Here is a 20,651-nt window from a genome sequence, read left to right on the forward strand (position 1 = left end):
TCTCTGTGTATTAATATGATATCAAACGACCCCCCCCCCCCTTTGTAACATTGATCTAACTGCAATGGTCTCTTTGATTTCCTGGTTCATCTCAAAATCTTTCCCCAACAGTATCTGCAGTGTAGAGGTTGAATTTAACTCTAGATCAATGGTACTTTGTCCGCCATTAGGTTGTCACCACCTGTTTAGTAATTGATTAACAGTACCTGTTTCCCTTTAAGTTTTATTGTTTTACTTATAGTTAGATCCAACCACATTTTTGTGAAGGCGGTTCTTGGCCACAACGTAATAGATCCTCACTATACAACAGAAAAATTTTGATGAATGCCATTTTTCTTTGTGCGATATAGCCCATATCCTACTTCTAAGCAAATCAACCAGTTTAGAAAGCCCTACAAGTATTGGTGATTTCTATTGCCTTGCGCGGTAAAGACTGAAAAGAAAATAAATTTTTTCTCCGACAGGCCGCAAGGTGTAGAAACTGCATCCCCTTCTACATCTACATGGTTACTCTGCAATTCACACTTAAGTGCCTGACAGAGGGTTCATCGAACCATTTTCATACTACTTTTCTATCATTCCACTCTCGAATGGCGCGTGGGGAAAATGGAGCACTTAAATCTTTCCGTTCGGGCTCTGATTTCTCTTATTTTATTATGATGATCATTTCTTCCTACGTAGGTGGGTGTCAACAAAATATTTTCGCATTCGGAAGAGAAAGTTGGTGATTGAAATTTCGAAAATAGATCTCGCCGCAAAGAAAACCGCCTTTGTTTCAGTGACTGGCACCCCAACTCGAATATCATATCAGTGACACTCTCACCCCTACTGCGCGATAGCACGAAACGAGCTGCCTTTCTTTGCACTTTTTCGATGTCCTCCGTCAGTCCTACCTGGTAAGAATCCCATACCGTGCAGCAATATTCCAGCAGAGGACGGACAAGAGTAATGTAGGCAGTCTCTTTAGTGGGTTTCGCTATGGTTCAAATGGCTCTGAGCACTATGGAACTCAACTGCTGAGGTCATTGGTCCCCTAGAACTTAGAACTAGTTAAACCTAACTAACCTAAGGACATCAGAAACATCCACGCCCGAGGCAGGATTCGAACCTGCGACCGTAGCGGTCTTGCGGTTCCAGGCTGCAACGCCTTTAACCGCACGGCCACTTCGGCCGGCTTTAGTGGGTTTGTTTCATCTTCTAAGTGTCCTGCCAACAAAGCGCAGTCTTTGTTTCGCCTTCCCCACAATATTATCTACGTGTTCTTTCCAATTTAAGTTGCTCGTAATTGAATTCCTAGATATTTAGTCGAATTGACAGGCCTTAGATTTGTTAGATTTATCGTATACTCAAAATTTATCGTATTTCTTTTAGTATCCATGTGGATGACCTCGCACTTATCTTTGTTTAGTGCTAATTGCCACTTTTCGCACCATACAGAAATTCTCTCTAGATAATTTTGTAATTGGAATTGATCGTCTGATGATTTTACTAGACGGTACATTACAGCGTCATCTGCAAACAATCTAAGGGGGCTGCTTAGATTATCACCTAGATCATTTATGTAAATCAGGAATAGCAGAGGGCCTATGATACTACCTTGTGGAACGCCAGATATCACTTGTGCTCTACTCGATGATTTACCGTCTATCACTACGAACTGTGACCTCTCTGAGAGGAAGTCACGAATCCAGTCACACAACTGAGACGATACTCCATATGCACGCAATTTGGTTAATAGTCGCTTGTGAGGAACAGTATCAAAAGCCTTCTGTAAATCTAGGAATATGGAATCGATCTGAGATCCCTTGTCGACAGCACTCATTACTTCATGGGAATAAAGAGCTATCTGTGTTGCACCATAACGATATTTTCTGAATCCGTGTTGGTTGTGTATCAATAAGTCATTTTCTTCAAGGTGATTCATAATGTTCGAGAACGATATATGCTCCAAAATTCTACTGCAAATTGAGGTAAGCGATATGGGTCTGTAATTCAATGGGTTACTCTACTTCCTTTCTTGAATATTGGTGTGACGTTTAAACAAAATGACTCTCTATCAACCAAAGCGGTAAACGACGGTTACAAAGGTATATATATCACGGGAATAACAAGCTATCCTCAAGCATCACGCTGTACGCTGTCACGTGAAGAGCGGAAACATTTATTATATTTACGAAAATGATGACCACTTCGGTCCAGAAAGGCAGTATTTATGAGGCCGAGAAATTTATGGTCTGCGTGCTTCTGTCGTGGAGCTGCAACACAAATGTAGCAGTGATACAACATTTAAAAAGTGAGAGAAACAGTGAACTCCGCATGACACAGATCTCCAAGGCTAACTTCGGAGATTACACTGTGTGGTGGCCAACGGTTCAACTAAAAATAAAACAAAAGAATTTGGCAATGCTCCAGCGTATAGAGTACAACCTACTGCTGTCCGCAGCATTTACTAAAACGTATGCTTATACTACTCACGACCGCACATTGTTGTGCTTGTTTATTTCTGTAAGAGTAAATGGTAATATAACAGCATCATAAATGGAAAAATTTATAAGCCAAAGTTAAAAATAAACCCAGTCGATAAATAAATGCATCAGAGTAATCGCTGAAGTTACAGAAAATCATGACAAAATTGAATTAAGTAATTAATCTGCTTTTAGATGTTAAGGGCATACAATTAATGCATAAAATGATTTATTTCTCAAATTATAACACTCTAATAAATGGATAACGCTTCCAGAGTCAACTATCTCGCTCAATCAAGCTGGGATAGAATCATGTTTACTAAACATGTTGACTGAGCTGCAAAATCCCACAAGAATTTCAACGATCTGAATTTACGCATATTAAGGAACATTACCATGGTGCGATGAAAATTTAAATAACTCTGAGGACTTGACTTCTTTCTACTAATGAAAGTGTAGCACATTTTGCATTAATTTGTAGTGGTATACTACCGTGGAAGTGGATAATGGGATGATATAATGAATCTACAGTGACTGGTGGCAAATGCTAGTGGAGAAAGTGTGACGTTTGCTTGCACCCATTTTTGCTATTGGGAGGTACATTTTACGAATATGAGGGGAACTGAACAATCAAGGCATGTCTGGAAAGACTGCGTCCACTTTTCAGACTGAGGTTGGCAAGTTGACAAACTTGCCAGTGTCTGTTGTTGAAATGGTTCAAATGGCTCTGAGCACTATGGGACTTAACCTCTGAGGTCGCAGTCCCCTAGAACTTAGAACTACTTAAACCTAACTAACCTAAGGACATTGCAGACATCCATGCCCGAGGCAGGATTCGAACCTGCGACCGTACGGTCGCGCGGTCCCAGACTGTAGCGCCTAGAACCGCTCGGCCACTCCGGCCGGCGTCTGTTGTTGACTCAAGAAAGTAGTTCAATATGCAGCAACAAAAATTTTTTATCTTTTTCTCAAAATCAGAAAATGTCTCACAGGATACCTAAGCAACTTTTAAATTTAAACTGAAATCACTTCTCCTACAAGTAGAAAAAGAAACTACTTTTTAAGTGCATTTAATGTTTAGGGCTAAAAAATTTTATGTCGTAATGGACATAAATTGCGTCCTAATGGACACAAATTAACACTAATGACGTAAACATACATGGAAAGAAAGGGCAGTGTTCAGAATTCACATGAGGTGTAAGGTGTATAAGTGGACGAGTAGCATACCGAGAAGATAGTCCCACCCCTTCCTCTTACTGATATTTCACTCCTTTTTTTTGATGCCTCTGTGATGGAGGTCAGACCCGCGACGCCCAGCACTGCGGTTTTCTTATGGGTGGCCGCTCAGAATCGACACGAAAACGTCTCAAGGGGTGGCGCAAGGGGCGTCAATGAAGCCATTTCTTTCCTTGGGGCGTTGATTTCTAAGTTCATTACCCAGTCGACAACGACAGTTCGCAGTGTGACGAGCAACAAGACGGCGTTCTCGACTACCTTTGACGCGGCTGATACACCCTGAACTATTCAGTCCTTCTCTATAGACTTGGGCCAGCAACTCCGCTGAACGTGATCCCACTCCTATGGGATGCAGTGCGACCTCAACTTTTGTTCTGGTGCACAGGGCAGAATCACTAGGGACCTTTATGGAGGTTCTTGACTGTGTAGATTTGCTTATCGAAGGCATGAAAAGTGAAGGTAAACTTAATCATGCAGGTTGCAGTCAGCAAAAAGCTGAAAACTACTGAAACAGCAATAATCAAACATCTAACGGTAATTCTAACCGTAACGAATGGAGGCGACCGAATCGGGAGCTGAATAATGGTATTGGGTATAAGAATCAAAGTAGAAAAAGGCATGACGACGGGCGCATGAACAACGGATACAATGGTCACGGTAACCCGCAATGACGGATTAATCGTAACCAAAAGCGCGATTACAATGAACGACTAGCGCAGTGGCAATCAAATACGGCGCCACAATGGGTACAGAATTCCAACCAACCTCCGAATATGACAGCTGATTATAGCAACCAGCAACAATATCAAAATAATTCGGCTTATCAAATTACACCACAGGGAAGGTAAAACTGTTGATCCAACGATCATAATGATAATAAAATCAGAACGTGAGGACTGTTGAGGTGACCGACAGGTGTAAACTCACTATAAGCGACGCGGTCAAACTGAAACCAGCCACAATCTGCTCTCCACTGCTGGTTACGAAAGGGTGTAGTAAGAGCACATTCCACGCACAAGACGCAAATCTAAAAATGCTGAGGAACAAAAATTTAGTTAACACTGAGGATGAATTAATGAACGTACCTCAGAAGTGTCAACAAACGGATAAAGATGTTGGGCAGACCATATTACAAGCAGAAATCTACGGCGTTCCGATCCAGGTGATTGTGACACAGGCGCGTCGGCGAACGTCCTGAGTCTAGAATTGTGCAAGCACATGTCTAAATGACAGTATACCTGTCTTACCGGTTAGAAATTGCCGAGTGACAGGCGCAATCGGCGCACAGACTCAAGTGATAAGGTACCAGGCGCAAGTTGAATTTAGAGGAGGAATGAAGCCATAAAGAGCTCGTTCCTATTCGTCAGAGGGTTGATGGTTGCTTGAATCCTGGGAATAAAGTTCCTACGCCAGAGAAACACAATAATCGACCCCTTGTGCGGAGAATTAAGTCTTGTAAACAAGGGTAAGCGAATTGTATTGCCAATGTCACGCAACCAAGAAAACCACCGCAAGTACTGCAGAAGCTTTCGACTATTATGTCACTGAGTCATTTCATTGTAATTAGCCTTATTATTCCCGGTCAGACCTTGGTTCATCCCAGTATCTTGTCTTATTTATATACTTTTCAGAATACTTGCAGAGGGTTCCGAGTCTTCTATTGAACATCTCAGAACTGCACAACTCCTTCCTTGTTCTTCCCTGTATGCAATTGGACCAGAAGTTTTGTGAAAATGCATACTCAAGCTGCTGCATGGTATGGCACCTCTCGAACGCGTCCGTTACCCAGAGTACCGCGTCACCTTGTATTAGTGATACGATGAATTGAATTCTTTGCCTTTCCGTCCATCCCCCTGGAAAAACATTAGGGAAACTTTTAATGAACACCACGGGGTGTAGGGTACGCATTTCACTGTTGAACGGTTGAAACTGCCTGTGTTTAATAGCATTATTCTCTTTATGGTACAGTGATTTACCACTGTCCACTTCCATCCTCATATCAGGAGGTGAACCGTAAGGCATTCGGTACTGTGAATTGCTGTTGTCAACTGATGGTGGATATACGTAAGCGCTCTTCGCATGCCGCCCGGGGTTAGCCGAGCGGTCTGGAGCGCTGCAGTCATGGACTGTGCGGCTGGTCCCGGCGGAGGTTCGAGTCCTCCCTCGGGAATGTGTGCGTGTGTGTGTGTGTGTGTGTGTGTGTGTGTGTGTGTGTGTGTGTGTGGGTTAAGTAGTGTGTAAGCTTAGGGACTGATCACCTTAGCAGTTAAGTCCCATAAGAATTCACGAACATTTGAACATTTGCTCTGCGCCTTGTTTATGTTATTGCTCATTTCCAGCCGAGGAACCTGATTGTCTACCGGTCTTCGAACGTCACCTTGCTTTTCCAGTTAGATTAGTCTCCGAGCGGCACGTCTTTGCCAAAGGGTAACTCCGTTAGTACGCGTGACTTTAGCTGAACTAATTCTACTTGAACTGCGGCAGCGTTGGCGTCGGTTTTCGCGCTCAGATCCGCTGTCGTTTGTTCAACAGCTGATTTTATGTTTATTCCGATCTTTGATGGAATTTCGCAATCCTTTACAGATAGCCACTCATTAAACTCTTTTTCGAAATTTAGTGCTTGGTCGTCTAGATATTCGTCTATGTTCTGACGTGCCTCAAGCTCTACATTTTTGACACGGCCTGTCAAGTGTTGAACCTCGTCTTTACGGCTAGTGTGACCTGTTTGTAAATTTTGCATCTCACTAGTTAAGTTTTGTACTAGATCGAGTATTTCTTTGCATACACCACGCATTTCCACAATTTCGGAATGTCTGCTACTGAGCTTTTTCTCTAAAATTTGTTCTTTGTTCAAGTTTCCTATCACGCTCGTGTTCACGTTCATTGAGCATTTGAAATAACCTCTGTTCTCTCTCGCGCTCTTTCTGACCGAGTCATCGTAAAAATTCTGCGAAGCGGTAGGTGAACACACCCATCCTATCACCTGTGAGGTAACGGGCGAGCTGTGGCGCCCTGGAAATATTCTATGTTCGGGGATGAGGCGGCTGCACAGAACGCTCGTCAAAGCCGCGGCTCGTTATCAACCGCGTGATGCCGCACTGTAGCTGGACCATGTGGTGCCAAACATTAGTTGGACGAGAGGGGTAGCCCCATTGCATGGTCCAGCCTCGTGGCTGGGAATTCCGCTGTGACGAGGACGGTGCTTTGTGTCGATGAAGTAGATGTCTATGCCGGGAGTGCCAAAGATGGCGGACTTTGTGAAACCTTAATCGCAGACATTTCACAGTTCGTATCGAAATTAATAGTAGCCAAATCAATCATGATACCTCAAAAAGAAACAGGTACATTAATATTATTTGCACGACGATTCTGATGGTGTAATCAGATTTTCAATATCTTTATTAGTTTAAAGTTCAGTATCTGATGGTAAATTATACAAGTAACAACCAGCAACGAATTTCCTAAATATAAACGCTTCACCCGATTTTGTCGATCGCTGAGTCTTTAGAAAGCTATTAGTGTAAACCTAAATCGGTTCCCAAACGGGGAAAATCGCCACCATGGCTGAGATTCGAAGCCAGACTCGCTGCATGGCAATCAGGTGCGCTGACCACTTACCTAAGTAGGCGTATAAGAAGCGAAATGTGAGTTCCAGAAGGTCTGTCGACCTTGTGGCTGGAGGAATAGTGGTAAAATTAGGTGTCAATGTGACATCATTACTCCTCACTTGAACATCTGTGGCCCGGGCCTTTTTTTCGCATGTGTCGAAACCGTACTGTTTAAAGGACGTCGAAAAGAGCTACACTTCTACACCGTTACAGAAGTGGGAGAGGGTTGTAGGCAACTTTGAGCCAAATTTCAAAATATTACGTCGCAATGCGAGACAAGTACCTGGTTTTGAAAATGTGATCCTTTAATTGTGTTGTGCCTAATAGTTATGGTGAAACAAGTTCTTCATTGAAAAAGTGTGCCTGGCTGCAGTTTTCACATTCGTGACATTTCTCTATTGTCGTCTAATGCTATATTCTGCCGAAATGCAAGAAATACGAGTCACATGAGTCGTTGTTTGTAATGTCTGACGTATAAAGATATGCATCACTGTCGCAGCACAGTTCGTTACGTGTTCTTATTGAGACATCTCTAATGGTATCAACGTCGACATAATGGTTGCCCGCCGCGGTGGCCGAGCGGTTCTAAGCGCTTCAGTCCGGAAGCGCGCGACTGCTACGGTCGCACATTCGCATCCTGCCTCGGGCATGGATGTGTGTGATGTCCTTAGGTTGGTTAGGTTTAAGTAGTTCTAAGTTCTAGGGGACTGATGAGCTCAGATGTTAAGTCCCATAGTGCTCAGAGCAATTTGAACCATTTGACATAATGGTTAACTCCAGTCTTCTGGTTCAAATGGCTCTGAGCACTATGGGACTCAACTGCTGAGGTCATTAGTCCCCTAGAACTTAGAACTAGTTAAACCTAACTAACCTAAGGACATCACAAACATCCATGCCCGAGGCAGGATTCGAACCTGCGACCGTAGCGGTCTTGCGGTTCCGGACTGCAGCGCCTTTAACCGCACGGCCACTTCGGCCGGCCTCCAGTCTTCTATCCGTGAATTTTTCCTGTCCACTCACTACATGCGACCACAGAATTTCGTAATTGTGTGCTTTGATCCTAATCACGTAGCTTCAACAGGAACGCAGAGACCACGCCGTACAGTGCTTATTCACAGCAGCTGTTAAAACGCCGGTGACAGCTCTCGGTCGTAATCGGCCGAGCTGCCCCAGCTGTGCGGCTCTGAGTCACCGGGACGTTGCTGTGACACGTGTCGGCGGGCTCTCGCAGGCGCCTGTATATTAAAGAGGCGGCCGGCGCCGACGCTTTCTCTTTTTCGCCGGTCTTTGTGCCAGAGATTAACTCTGACGCGGCCGGCGGACGGCGCTGCGCCGTGCTGGCGAGTTATTGGGCGGCCGAACAGCGGGCAGCAGCTGCGCCGCTGCTAACAAATCCGTGATGGGCGGATATTACTGTGAATAACGCCGCGCCGCGCCGCCGCCGCCCGTCCCAGCTAGTTGTCGGGCTGCTGAACAGTCCTCTCCCTCTCTCACGTGGTCAATAATTTAAAATCAACCCTGCGAGCCAACTTTCATTTTGCACCATTACGTTTCTGTTTTACGTACTTGTTGTTTACTTATATTCCAGTAACTTTCCTGCAGGTGTTTATTTAACCAGCAGGTGCTTATTTGAAAATATTGTGCATACTGTAATCTTGAAACCTGAACAGTCCAAAATTTTAAATTACATATCCGAAATATAAGGTTATGTACCTATTTTTTGTTTATTTACAGGAAAATGCCTGCATTCTCGAGAAAAAGACTTTTTTTGTTTTTAGGGGGTGAGGGTTGAAATGCTTCTATGTTGAGGAAGTCTGGATGATGAAGAATCATGTGAGATACTAGCTCTCTGTGGAGAACGAGAAGTGACAAGGCATTTGGAGATCCTGGTTCTGAAAGACCTGGGACAGCAGGGAAACTATAAAGTCGTCAGCGCAATCCAGACTACTTCTTTCGTCACCCAATCATCTTCATTATGCGATGGGTCCATCACTGTGACCCTAACAAAGGAGAAAAGTAAGCAGAAGAAACATGCCGATCCTCTACAGTCGAAAAAAGGCGAACACGTTGACCACGCAAGTTAATGCTGAGTGTTCCCTGCAACTGCTCCGGAGTGGTCACTTTAGCACGGGATGCCATCAGGGCGGGAAGCAATTAATGTGGCCATTTTTGCTTCACGGCAACGCCCTACTAATTCTGCACAATTCACAATTACACCTACTGCTTCTTTGAACTACCATACTTTGCCTCAGTTCCGTATTCTCCTGATATGGCAGCGTAATTTTTTAAGTTTATTCAAATAAAGAAAGCATTGCATGAGAATGACAATGAGATGATTTTCGAGGTTGACAGTTTCCTTGTCAGCCAAAATACAAACTTCCACAACTTTCACATCTACATAGGTACCCTGCAAGCCACCGTGCAGTGAGTCATGGAGGGTACCCTGTACACGCCCGGGTTCCCGGGTTCGATTCCCGGCGGGGTCAGGGATTTTCTCTGCCTCGTGATGGCTGGGTGTTGTGTGCTGTCCTTAGGTTAGTTAGGTTTAAGTAGTTCTAAGTTCTAGGGGACTGATGACCATAGATGTTAAGTCCCATAGTGCTCAGAGCCATTTGAACCATTTTTTGGTACCCTGTACCATTACAAGTCATTTCCTTCCTGGCCCACTCACAAATGGAGCCAGGGAAAAACTACTGTGTAAATGCCTCCGTATCGGCCCTAATTTCTCGTTTCGTATGTTTGTGGTGCTTACGCGTGATGTATGTTAGTGGCAGTAGAATCGTTTGGTAGTCAGCTTCAAATGGCGGTTCTCTAAATTTTCTCAGTAGTGTTTTTCGAAAAGAGCTTCGCCTTCCCTCCAGGGAGTTCCCGAAGTATATCTGTAACAAATATAGCACCCCACCTCTGAATTGCCCGACCTGGAACGGATCCCGAACGGTCGAACAGTACTCAACAATGAGTTGCACCAGCGTCCTATATGCGGTCTTCGTTACGGGTGAACCACTCTTTCCTAAAATTTTCCCAATAAACTGATGTCGACCATTCGCCTTTCCGACCACAGTTCTCACATGCTCGTCCCATCTCATATCGCTTCACAACATTACGCCCAGGTATTTAAACGACTTGACTGTGTCAAGCAGGACACTACCAATTCTGTATCCGAACATTACAGGTTTATTTTTCCTATTCATCACTATCAATTTACATTTTCGAAAATTTAGAACTAGCTGCCATTCATCACTAGAAATTTTGTCTAACAAGGGGAGGCCGCCAATTGTGAAATTCAGATTCGATTCATACTGCGCATAATAAAAGCTCATGGCCAGAGGTATAATGTGGCAAAGCACCAAGATGCACTTCTCAGCCGTTGTCGAGAAAATAGACAGTTAAAAGAAACCGTTGCGGTGAAATACTCTCTACGATTACTAATTTTCTACACCGTCGTGGTGCAGCGGTAAGCAGTCGGATTCGTAATCCGAAGGTCGCCGGATCGATTCTCGCGCCATGCTACCTTTTTTTTTTTTAGTATTTGTTTTTTGTAATTCAACGATTATGCATATAATAAGTTGTTGAAAGTCGTTTGTCGCGGAAAAACTGGCGACTTCGAACATCATTATGTTTTCCGCAAACAAAGTTGTATTTCACAAATGTTATTAATTATCTTCATAATGTTAACCACGTATAGTTAACGGAAGACGTAGAAACGATATTCCGAAACGAATACGTATAGCGTAAGTCAAACGTTCGAATTAGAATAGAGACCCCACGAACACAAACTTGCTGTGGCAGGTATGAAATATAAACTCCGTTACTCGCTCGTTACACTTGAAGGACAGATGTTGAATGGGCCGAAACGAGCCGCCGCATAACAGCGTAGTTGCCTGCTAACTTCGAAAGAAGGTAGATGCGGTCCCTAGCGCAACTTATAACATCGTCGAAAATCAGTGCGGACGGGAGAGCTTTGGTACACCCTGTTAAACAAACGGAAAAATGGAGGCGGTACAATTCGAGAGCGATCCGCCTTCACCAACATGCAAAAGCAATTCATTAATAGTTTATATATATATATATATATATATATATATATATATATGAATTACAAAAAACTAATAATAAAAAAAAATTGCATGGCGTGAGATTCTAACCGGCGACCTTCGAATTACGAACCCGAGCGCTTACCGCTGCGCCACGACGCTGTAAAACTTACCGCTGCGCCACGACGCTGTAGAAAATTATTAATCGTAGAGAGTATTTCACCGCAACGGTTTCTTTTAACTGTCGATTTTCTCGACAACGGCTGAGACGTGCATCTTGGTGCTTTGCCACATTACACCTCTGGCCATGAGCTTTTATTATGCGCAGTATGAATCGAATCTGAATTTCACAATTGGCGGCCTCCCCTTGTAAGTCATCTTGTATCTTCCAACAGTCACTCAACTTCAACTCCTTACTGTACATCGCAGCGTCATCAGCAAGCAATCGCAGATTGCTACCCATCCCGTCCGCCAGCGGTCCTGTTACACTTCCCTGGGGCACTCCTGAAGACAGCCTTATCTCTGATGAACGCTTGCCGTCGTGGAAAACATACTGGGTTCTGTTACATAAGAAGTCTTCGAGCCACTCACATATCTGTGAACTTATTCCATACGCTCTTACCTTAATTAACAGCCTGTAGTGGGGCACCGTGTCAGATACTTTCCGGAAACCGAGTAATACAGAATCTGCCTGCCGCACGTCATCCATAGTCTGCACTACGTCGTGTGAGGAAAGAGCAAACTGAGTTTCGCACAATCAATGCTTTCTAAAACCATGCTGATTCGTGGAAATAAACCTTTCAGTCTCAAGAACGTGTAATATATTCGAACTGATAATACTTTAAAGGATTCTGCAGCAAGCCGCAGTTAGGAATAGTGATCTGTAATTTTGCGGTCTTCTCTTTTACCCTTCTTATATACTGACGGGAAAGGGAAGAGTGATGGTAGATATGATGCAGACGAGGAGGATAAAGGCTTTGAGTGTGCAAGAGACAAGGTGGAAGGGCAATAAGGCAAAGACCTTGGCTGAAGGCTATAAGCTACTTTATAGTAGTGCAAGCCCGGAATCAAGAAATGGAGTTGGAGTTATTTTGCACAGAGAGCTTCAAGAAGAGGTATGTGAAGTCAGCAGAGTAAATGATAGGATCATGTATGTTAAGATGATGTTTTGCGGAGAAATGGTAACAGTCCTGACAGCCTACGCACCCCAAGCGGTATGTTTGAAGGACGAGAAGGAAAAATTTTGGAGAGATTTGGATGGAGTAATGGTCGGAATACCAGAGAATGAAAGAGTGATAGTCGGAGGGGATCTAAACGGTCTTGTTGGCGGAAGGAAAGATGGGGAAGAGAGGAGGCATGGAGGATGGGGGTTTGGCGAGAGAAATGAGGAAGGAAAAAAGGTAGTGGAGTTTGCAGTGGCTTTTGATCTATTGATTACGAATACCTAATTCCAAAGGAAAAGAGAAAAACTAATAACATTCAGGAGTGGTGAAAATAAAAGCCAAATTGATTACATATTATGTAGAAGGAAAAATATTGGGTAGGTGCGAAATACTCAGGTCATATGCGGTGAAGGAATAGCAACACAACATAAGTTGATTGTAGCGGATTGTGAGATGAAAGTATGTAAAAGACGGAGGCACATAAATCAATGTGAAAGGAAAATTATGTGATGGAGATTAAAAGATAAAAATTTGAGAGAATAGTTTAGTGAAAAAGTACTGGGAAAGGTAAAATTGGCACAGAGTGTGCAGGAGTGGTGGAAAATAAATAGTGCTGTTATAAGGAAGACCGGGGAGGAAGTGTTTGGGTTAACATCTGGGAGAGGGGTGCCAAAAGATTAGAAAGCATGGTGGTGGAATGAAGAGGTGCAGAAGGTTGTGAAGGAAAAGAAAGACGCTAAGAGGAAGTGGGATACGTCAGGAAGTGCTGAGGATGGGCAAGCATACAAAAGTGCAAAGAAGGAGGCAAAACGAGACGTGGCTAAAGCTAAAGCTGAATCAGTAAGGGAGGCATACGAACAACTACAGAAAAATCAGGATATGAGAGAACTGATACGGATAGGAAAATCAAGAGATAAAGCTTCTAAGGATCTAACAGCAATAAAACAAATGAAAAATTCTGCATTACCATAGAAAAATAATCCAAAGGTGGTTGAATTATTTTGAGAAATTGTTGAATAAAGAAAATGTAAGAGTGAAAACTGAGGAAGGAGGGGTAAACGAAGGATTAACGATGGATATAAGTAGAGATGAAGTCGAGTGGGCAGTTGAAAAGATGAAAAATGGGAAGGCAGTTGGCCCAGACCAGATCCCCATTGAGGTATGGAAGTGTCTAGGTAAAAAGGGAATTGAGCTCCTTTGGAATTTAATGAAGAAGATTTGGCGACAGGAGGAGATGGCAGACGAATGGAGAACTAGTGTACTGATCCCAATATTTAAGGGGAAAGGTGATGTGCAGGACTGCAGTAACTATAGAGGTATTAAACTGGTGGCATACTCAATGAAAATTTGGGAAAGAGCTATAGAAGCAAGATTACGCAAGGAGACTGTAGTGTGTGAAGAACAGTTTGGGTTCATGCCTGAAAGAGGACGACTGATGCAATGCATGCTTTAAGGCGGTTAGTCGAGAGACACGGCGAGCTACAAGCCAATCTACATATGGCTTTCATTGATTTGGAGAAAGCATATGACAGAGTCCCAAGGTTCGAAATATGGAGAAGGATGAGAGAGCAGTGCGTGCCAGAGAAGTATGTGAGGTTAGTGAAGGAAATGTACAGAGGAGCAATGACACAGGTGAGAAGTAGTGTGGGATGACAAAGGAGTTTCCAGAAAAAGTACGGGTACATCAAGGGTCTGCGCGTTGTCCTTACCTCTTTGACCCAATTATGGATGTGCTGGTGAAAGATGTGACGAAGGAAACGCCATGGAATATGATGTTTGCGGATGATGTTGCTCTTTGTGAGCAGAGCATCGACAGACTTGAAGAAAAGCTGGAGGATTGGAGGAAGGCACTAGAAGAAAGAGGGATGAAAATTAGCAGGACAAAATCAGAGTATTTAGCACTGAAGGATGTGCAGATGAGGTCTTGCAAGATCCAGGATGATGAGCTGAAATTGGTCTGCAAATTTAAATACCTGGGGTAGTACATACAGAGGGACGGAGGATTGGAAACCGAGTTACAACACCGAATAATTGCGGTAGGAACGACTGGAGGAAAATGAGTGGAGTGTTGTGTGACAATAAGGTGAGCATTGGGTTGAAAGGGAAAGTGTACAAGTCTGTGGTAAGGCCTGCTATGATATAAGGGGCAGAGACATGACTAATCACAGTAGCCTAGGAAAGTAAGATGGAAGTGGCGCAAATGAGGATGCTGAGGCGGATGTGTAGGGTAACAAGGAAGGACAGGATTAGAAATGAATTTGTTGGAGGAGTTGTGAAAGTGGGACCCATGGGGAAAAAGATACAAGAGAGCAGACTAAGGTGGTACGGACACTTACAGAGATAAGGGGAAGAGTATATTGGAAACAGAGTTGAACATATAAAGATTGAAGGAGCGAGAAAGAGGGGAAGACCGAAGATGAGGTGGAAGGATAAGATATCTGGGGACCTAAGGGAGAAAGGTTGGAAGAAGGAAGAGGCATTGGGTAGAGTACTATCGAGCAGCAGGAACCAGAAGAGCAACGCAGACCCTACGTCACGTGGGACAAGACGACGATAAAGAAGAAGATATACTGGAGTCATCTGCGCTTTTTTTCCGGTCATTTGGGACCTTGTGCTGGGCGAGAAATTCAAGATAAATGCAGGCCAGGTAAGGTGCCGGTGCCGCAGAATACTGTTTGTGAAACCTAATTGGGACTCATTACAGACCTGGTCATTTACTCACTTTCAAACGTTTCAGTTTTTTCTCTACAACAGGGATGATTATTACTATTCCGCCCACACGGGAGTCTGTCCGATGGTCAAATGACAAAATGTTTGCACGATTCTCCTGTATGAACGATTTTTCGAAAGTGACATTTAAAATTTCAGCATTAGTTTTGCCATCTTCTGCTGCCGTCCTAGACTGGTCGACAAGGGAATGAAAGGAAGACTTAGACTCGACTACAGATTTTACATAGGACAAGAATTTTCCATGGCTCTCTGCCCATTCCTTAATTTATTTACTTCACCTACCTTCATCTGTTTTGTCACCCAAACACCTTAAGTTTCTTAACAGTACTATTGATGAGGACCTGCTCACCTCTATGGACTAGATGATTGCCATCCAACATGGTCATGTTACAATGGAACATCTCTTAGAGCAGTCATGAAGGCAAAGATTAAGTGTGCTCAAGGACCATAAGGAACAATTGCCTATAATAGCGAGAACTGTGAAGTAATTAGTTGTGACAAGCCACAATATATTGTTTCAAAGGAGGAGAAGGGCGTACAATATGATAGAAGTCGGGTAATGTTGGGTGGCTCAAAACTATGTAAATCGACGTATTGGCAGAATGTGAGGATGCATTCTTTCTTAGAAGGGGGAATTTATGGGGTTGAATGATTAGAACGATAAAGTTGGAAGCTTTACAGTATTGAAGTTAGTTAAATTGTGAAGCAATACTGGGAGCCACAAGTCGTACGTGTGTTACACTCCTTTGCACAGTTTAGCAATACGATGCCCTGACGTAAGTGGGTCAGAGGCTCGCCGAGTCAAGCAAGATGAAGGAGAATTCTGCGTCACCGACCAGCAGAGGGCGTGATACAGAGCAGCTTGCTGCATGCCTGGGTGTCAGCACTGGGGGCGGTAATCGGTTCATCTGCACCACCCGAGGAATATCAGCATGTTTAACAGACTTAATGTGGAAGAAGAACAGCATAAATCAGCAGCTAGTCATCATTGTCCATCGTGAGGCGTTGTGGTGACCCAGAGCCTGAGTCACTTGGCGGCTTCACCAGTTAGGAGTCGTCGTTGCCATCACAGTCACTGTCTTAACGCAGATCGTCGCCAATGAAGCATCAACAGGCAGCCACCTGTGATGGGAGTCATCGGTTGGGGTACGTAGTGGTAATTCACTGTTGCCACCTTCCTGGGACGATGTCACCACAAATACTGTGACCAGGGCCGCATCCGTGGACCCTGGTCGACGGACGTCAGACAGCTGCAGCTGGGTATGGTCGCTGAGACAGGTCTATGACCTGTCCTACCTCCACCAAACCCCATCCACCGATCCAGAGTTGCAACAGAGGCATGTGGCACGTGGTTCCTTCCGCCGCAGAACGACCCATCAAGGCCTTAGCGCCACTGCCGAGTCAGCGGATTCCAGTTACGCCAGCGCAGCTAGAGCTGCCGCAGGAGTGTGGGTGTGGGTGTCCACAGGCAACCTTCATCGCTGACGAGAATATTACGAGCCAAGCAAACCTCGCCCTAAGACCCTACAACCAATGTATTGCAGCTCATCAAATAAATATTGTTATTAGGAGCCATCCATGGTTAAACCTCACCATCCTCTTCCTCACATCCAGCAGAGAACGGACGTTCGAGTCCAGCTATGGGCCGTGGATTCACGTGCCTGTTAACTTGACCCATCCGGAAATGATTATGCAAATAGAAAGTGTAAGTATCAAAAATACGTATTGTTCTTAATAATGTTGTATCTATTGTCTACTGATTATTTGCTGTATCTCATGTATCCTTTTCGTGAAATCATCAGGGAAGAATTTCAAAGATTTCGTTTTGTGTAGATCTTGTGTTTTACAAATGTTCATGTGTTTTTATGTCACATGTTTGAGAAATTTGATTGTAAGCATGTAGATACTTCTAAATTCAGCTCATCGACGTCTGTAGATTGATAACTACCCAGTTGTATGCTAAAAGAATGGCTCGTTGCACAATGTCGTTTTTCTTAGTTCTTTCATATTAGTTTCAAACTTAGCATTACTACATAAACTTCTCATGAAGAACAGACAGTTCATTTTATTTTTATGGAAGGTTTGAAAAATAGTACTTGCTTTCCTCTACATAGATCTTTATTGACTGTTGTGTCTCTGTACTTCTCTGCATATATTGGTAGAGAGCCAATGAAGAAATTAATATCTTAGACTGCTATGGAGCACCTAAATTAAATTAGTGTGGGGAATATTTGATTTTACATTAATGCATGAAATGAGTGTGATAATGGTAAACTAGAAATAAAATTGTTACCTTCGAGTGCAAAATGTGAGAGATCTAGGAAGAGTGACTGTGGCACCTCTGTTTCGAGTTGCTGCTATGGAAACCGACTCCCAAGCTCCACTGCACGTGCTCCAGAAGCACAACAGCGAATCTCTCTGAATTTTAATGTGTTGTACTGACCGGATTGAAATGGTGACTTCTTTTCGTATCTCTTAACCAAGGATGTTGTCCAGCCTCTAAACATGCTGTGGTCAACTAATAATGTATCGAAGTTTGATTGTTTCTGATAGACATCTTTGATAAAGGGGATAGAGTCCTCAGGAACTACAGCCTTTGCTTTAGAATTAAAACGTCCCCTTTGAACAATTTATACAGGACTGTGCTTAAACTGGCATACAATATTTTTAGCGCAACGCAATCTGACTTTCAAAAATCCCTGCAAAAGAATGGCCCTGAGTAACATTAAACTATACCTTACAGAAATCACTTACCTCACAAAAATCTTCATTACTCGAACTACTGCAGTATAGCGAGCGCCACTACTGCCAGCTAAATAAAAGATTCAAACTACGGAAGGCACTAACTACTGATAGGGATAGTTAGCAAATGAAAGATATTAATAGAGAACAAACAATGTATTTACCTTGATAGTCATAATATATATAGCAGTTCATGACAAATTACAAAACTCCGCCATCTCTCTCCCCACATCCACCACTGCTGGCGGCTCACCTCCAACTGCGCAACGCTACGCGCTGTTAACATCCAGCTGCCGCTGCCCAACACTACAATGGCAGACAACAATGCAAACCAGCCACAGACTGCACACAGCACAGCCAGTGATTCTCACACAGACCGCTACGTAACGTTGCCAATAAGAAAACATAAACAGCCTACTTACAGAATTCACGAGACCCATACTTTCATTTTCAAGATTTGAATTTCCTCGTGTGGGAAAGATTATATGGGCTGACTGTAGTTCTTTCTCACCATTCGCCAGATTATAAATTAACCGAAATAAAGTGAAGTTCTTTTCTTGACCATTGCAAGAGTCACAGGACGCACTCACATGGGCTACATCACAACTGAGAAAGTTGCAGGCGAAGTGATGCACCAAGAAGCAAACATCATCACTTCCTTTCCTCTCTTCATGCACATATGATTTCTCCTTAAACAGCGTTTCCTAGAGCAAAATATCTCTTTTTTTCGTGTGTCAGGTGTTGACGAATGTAGGTATATTTATTTCACAGTCCTATCTTTTCATTTCTGTTTGTGTACAGTTTAATTTCCTCTGTTTCTAAACTTCTCATTTTAATAATTCACTCATCTCATACACTGCATTTTTCCGTTCTTGATTACACGAATCCGATACTGAAGACTTTAAAAATGTGCCTCTGTAGGCCTCTTAGCCCATTTTTATATTGGGATATTTTTCTTGGAACATTCGAAACTTTTTCTAATAATCAGTTCATCATATAGATACTGCATTGAAGAATTATGCAAACTGTAGTGGATCTGAAGTTCCTTTAAGAAATTTATATGCTGCCATGTATTACTTACAATTTCAATATTTTGTGGTGGTGATTGCCATGTTTTGTAAGCACGTCAGTTGGTTCACAGCCTGTTCTTTGTAGGCTCTTCACGGGATGTTCAGTGTTGTCCTTTATGATTACACGAATATCAATAACAGCTTTTCGACATAATTGAAATTATTTTACAGATTCCGTCCAGTTTCGTTTTAGTATGGCCTACAAACGTTTTAGAAATATATTGTACTAAATGGGTTTTTTTCGAGTGTCTGTTTACTGGCTACACAGAATTCAAGCTGTAGAGGTTAATATTGCAGTCATAATTTGTTTCAGAGCAATGGACCTGTTTTCTGTCTTGTTTCTCTTGGTACTGATTCAAAGGACTGTCCCATACATTGACAGTCATCTCCCATTTCATACAACTGCATATTAAATTTCTTTCCTTTCCGCTGCATACAATCTTCCGTACGATTTAAGTTCTTTGTTTTAGTTTTCATGATGTATTTCACTTAGACGAAAACTATAAAAAATATATTCTCACTGTCTCTTCTGTAGAAACATTGAATAAAGAACGCCGACAAAAATGTCATCGGAGAATGAAACAGAACAATTCGCTATTACCTTACCACATGTTGCGATTCTCAGAAAAATGCAATGAGCCCGTCTGTTCTCTGAAAAATGTCGATAGGCCCTTCTTTCTCTGTATTGGTTCCTTTCCTTTGTTATTTTATTCACAAAGAAGAGTATTGCATACTGAGGTACACAGTAAGAGCAACAACTGGTATTCACGACGACAGCTAGGAAAAAATATCGAAGAGCCCCTTCAATCTGTGTACCCTTCATATCCGAACAAATGACGCCACATGGCATCAAATAAGTTATATAAAAGCCAAGACATGTTTCTCTTCTACCACGTAATATGGAAAAATACACATTCTTTTTGAAGAGTTTTGCAGTAGTGCACCAAGAACAGCACTGAAATATGAATTTCTGATTCGCTAAATTTCTTGGCGCAATCAGTCTAAAAGTGTTCATCACACTCGAAATCGGATGAAGTCACGGTAGTAAGGACATATTTATCTGATGGTCTCGAGTTTAAAGCAGTAAACCAGCCGGAAATGTTTCCATAAAAGTATGTGAGCAATGAATCTTTTTTACAGGTAGACCAGTTACAATTGAAAAGGTGGAAATGACAACAGAGGCGGAGTATAAAAGAGTCTTCAATGCATGGAATGCGTACAAATGTAAAACTATTATATCGTATTCCAGTTTATATCTGAAGAAGACGTGTTCAAAAAGATGTGCATTCTTTGTCTCAAAACGTTTGACTTTGATCCTGTGTATTACCTTACTTTGCTTAGCTTGACGTGGAATGCTCTGCTGAGAGTTACTAAAGCGGCATTGCAGCTAATAATCGATACTCAACAACTCCAATTTTTTGAAACTGCTATTTGAGACGGTATTCTCCATTGTTGTGGCAGACATGCAATGGCAAACAACCTATTCATGAGCTGTTATTATGACGTAATTGATGAATCTTACATCATTTGTCTTCATGTAAGTAGCCATTACAAATGGGAAATGTTTCAGTATCTTCCAGTGTCCAATTCTCTATGTTTTCTC

This window comes from Schistocerca serialis, chromosome 8, assembly GCF_023864345.2.
Source record: "Schistocerca serialis cubense isolate TAMUIC-IGC-003099 chromosome 8, iqSchSeri2.2, whole genome shotgun sequence".
Lineage (NCBI taxonomy): Eukaryota > Metazoa > Arthropoda > Insecta > Orthoptera > Acrididae > Schistocerca > Schistocerca serialis.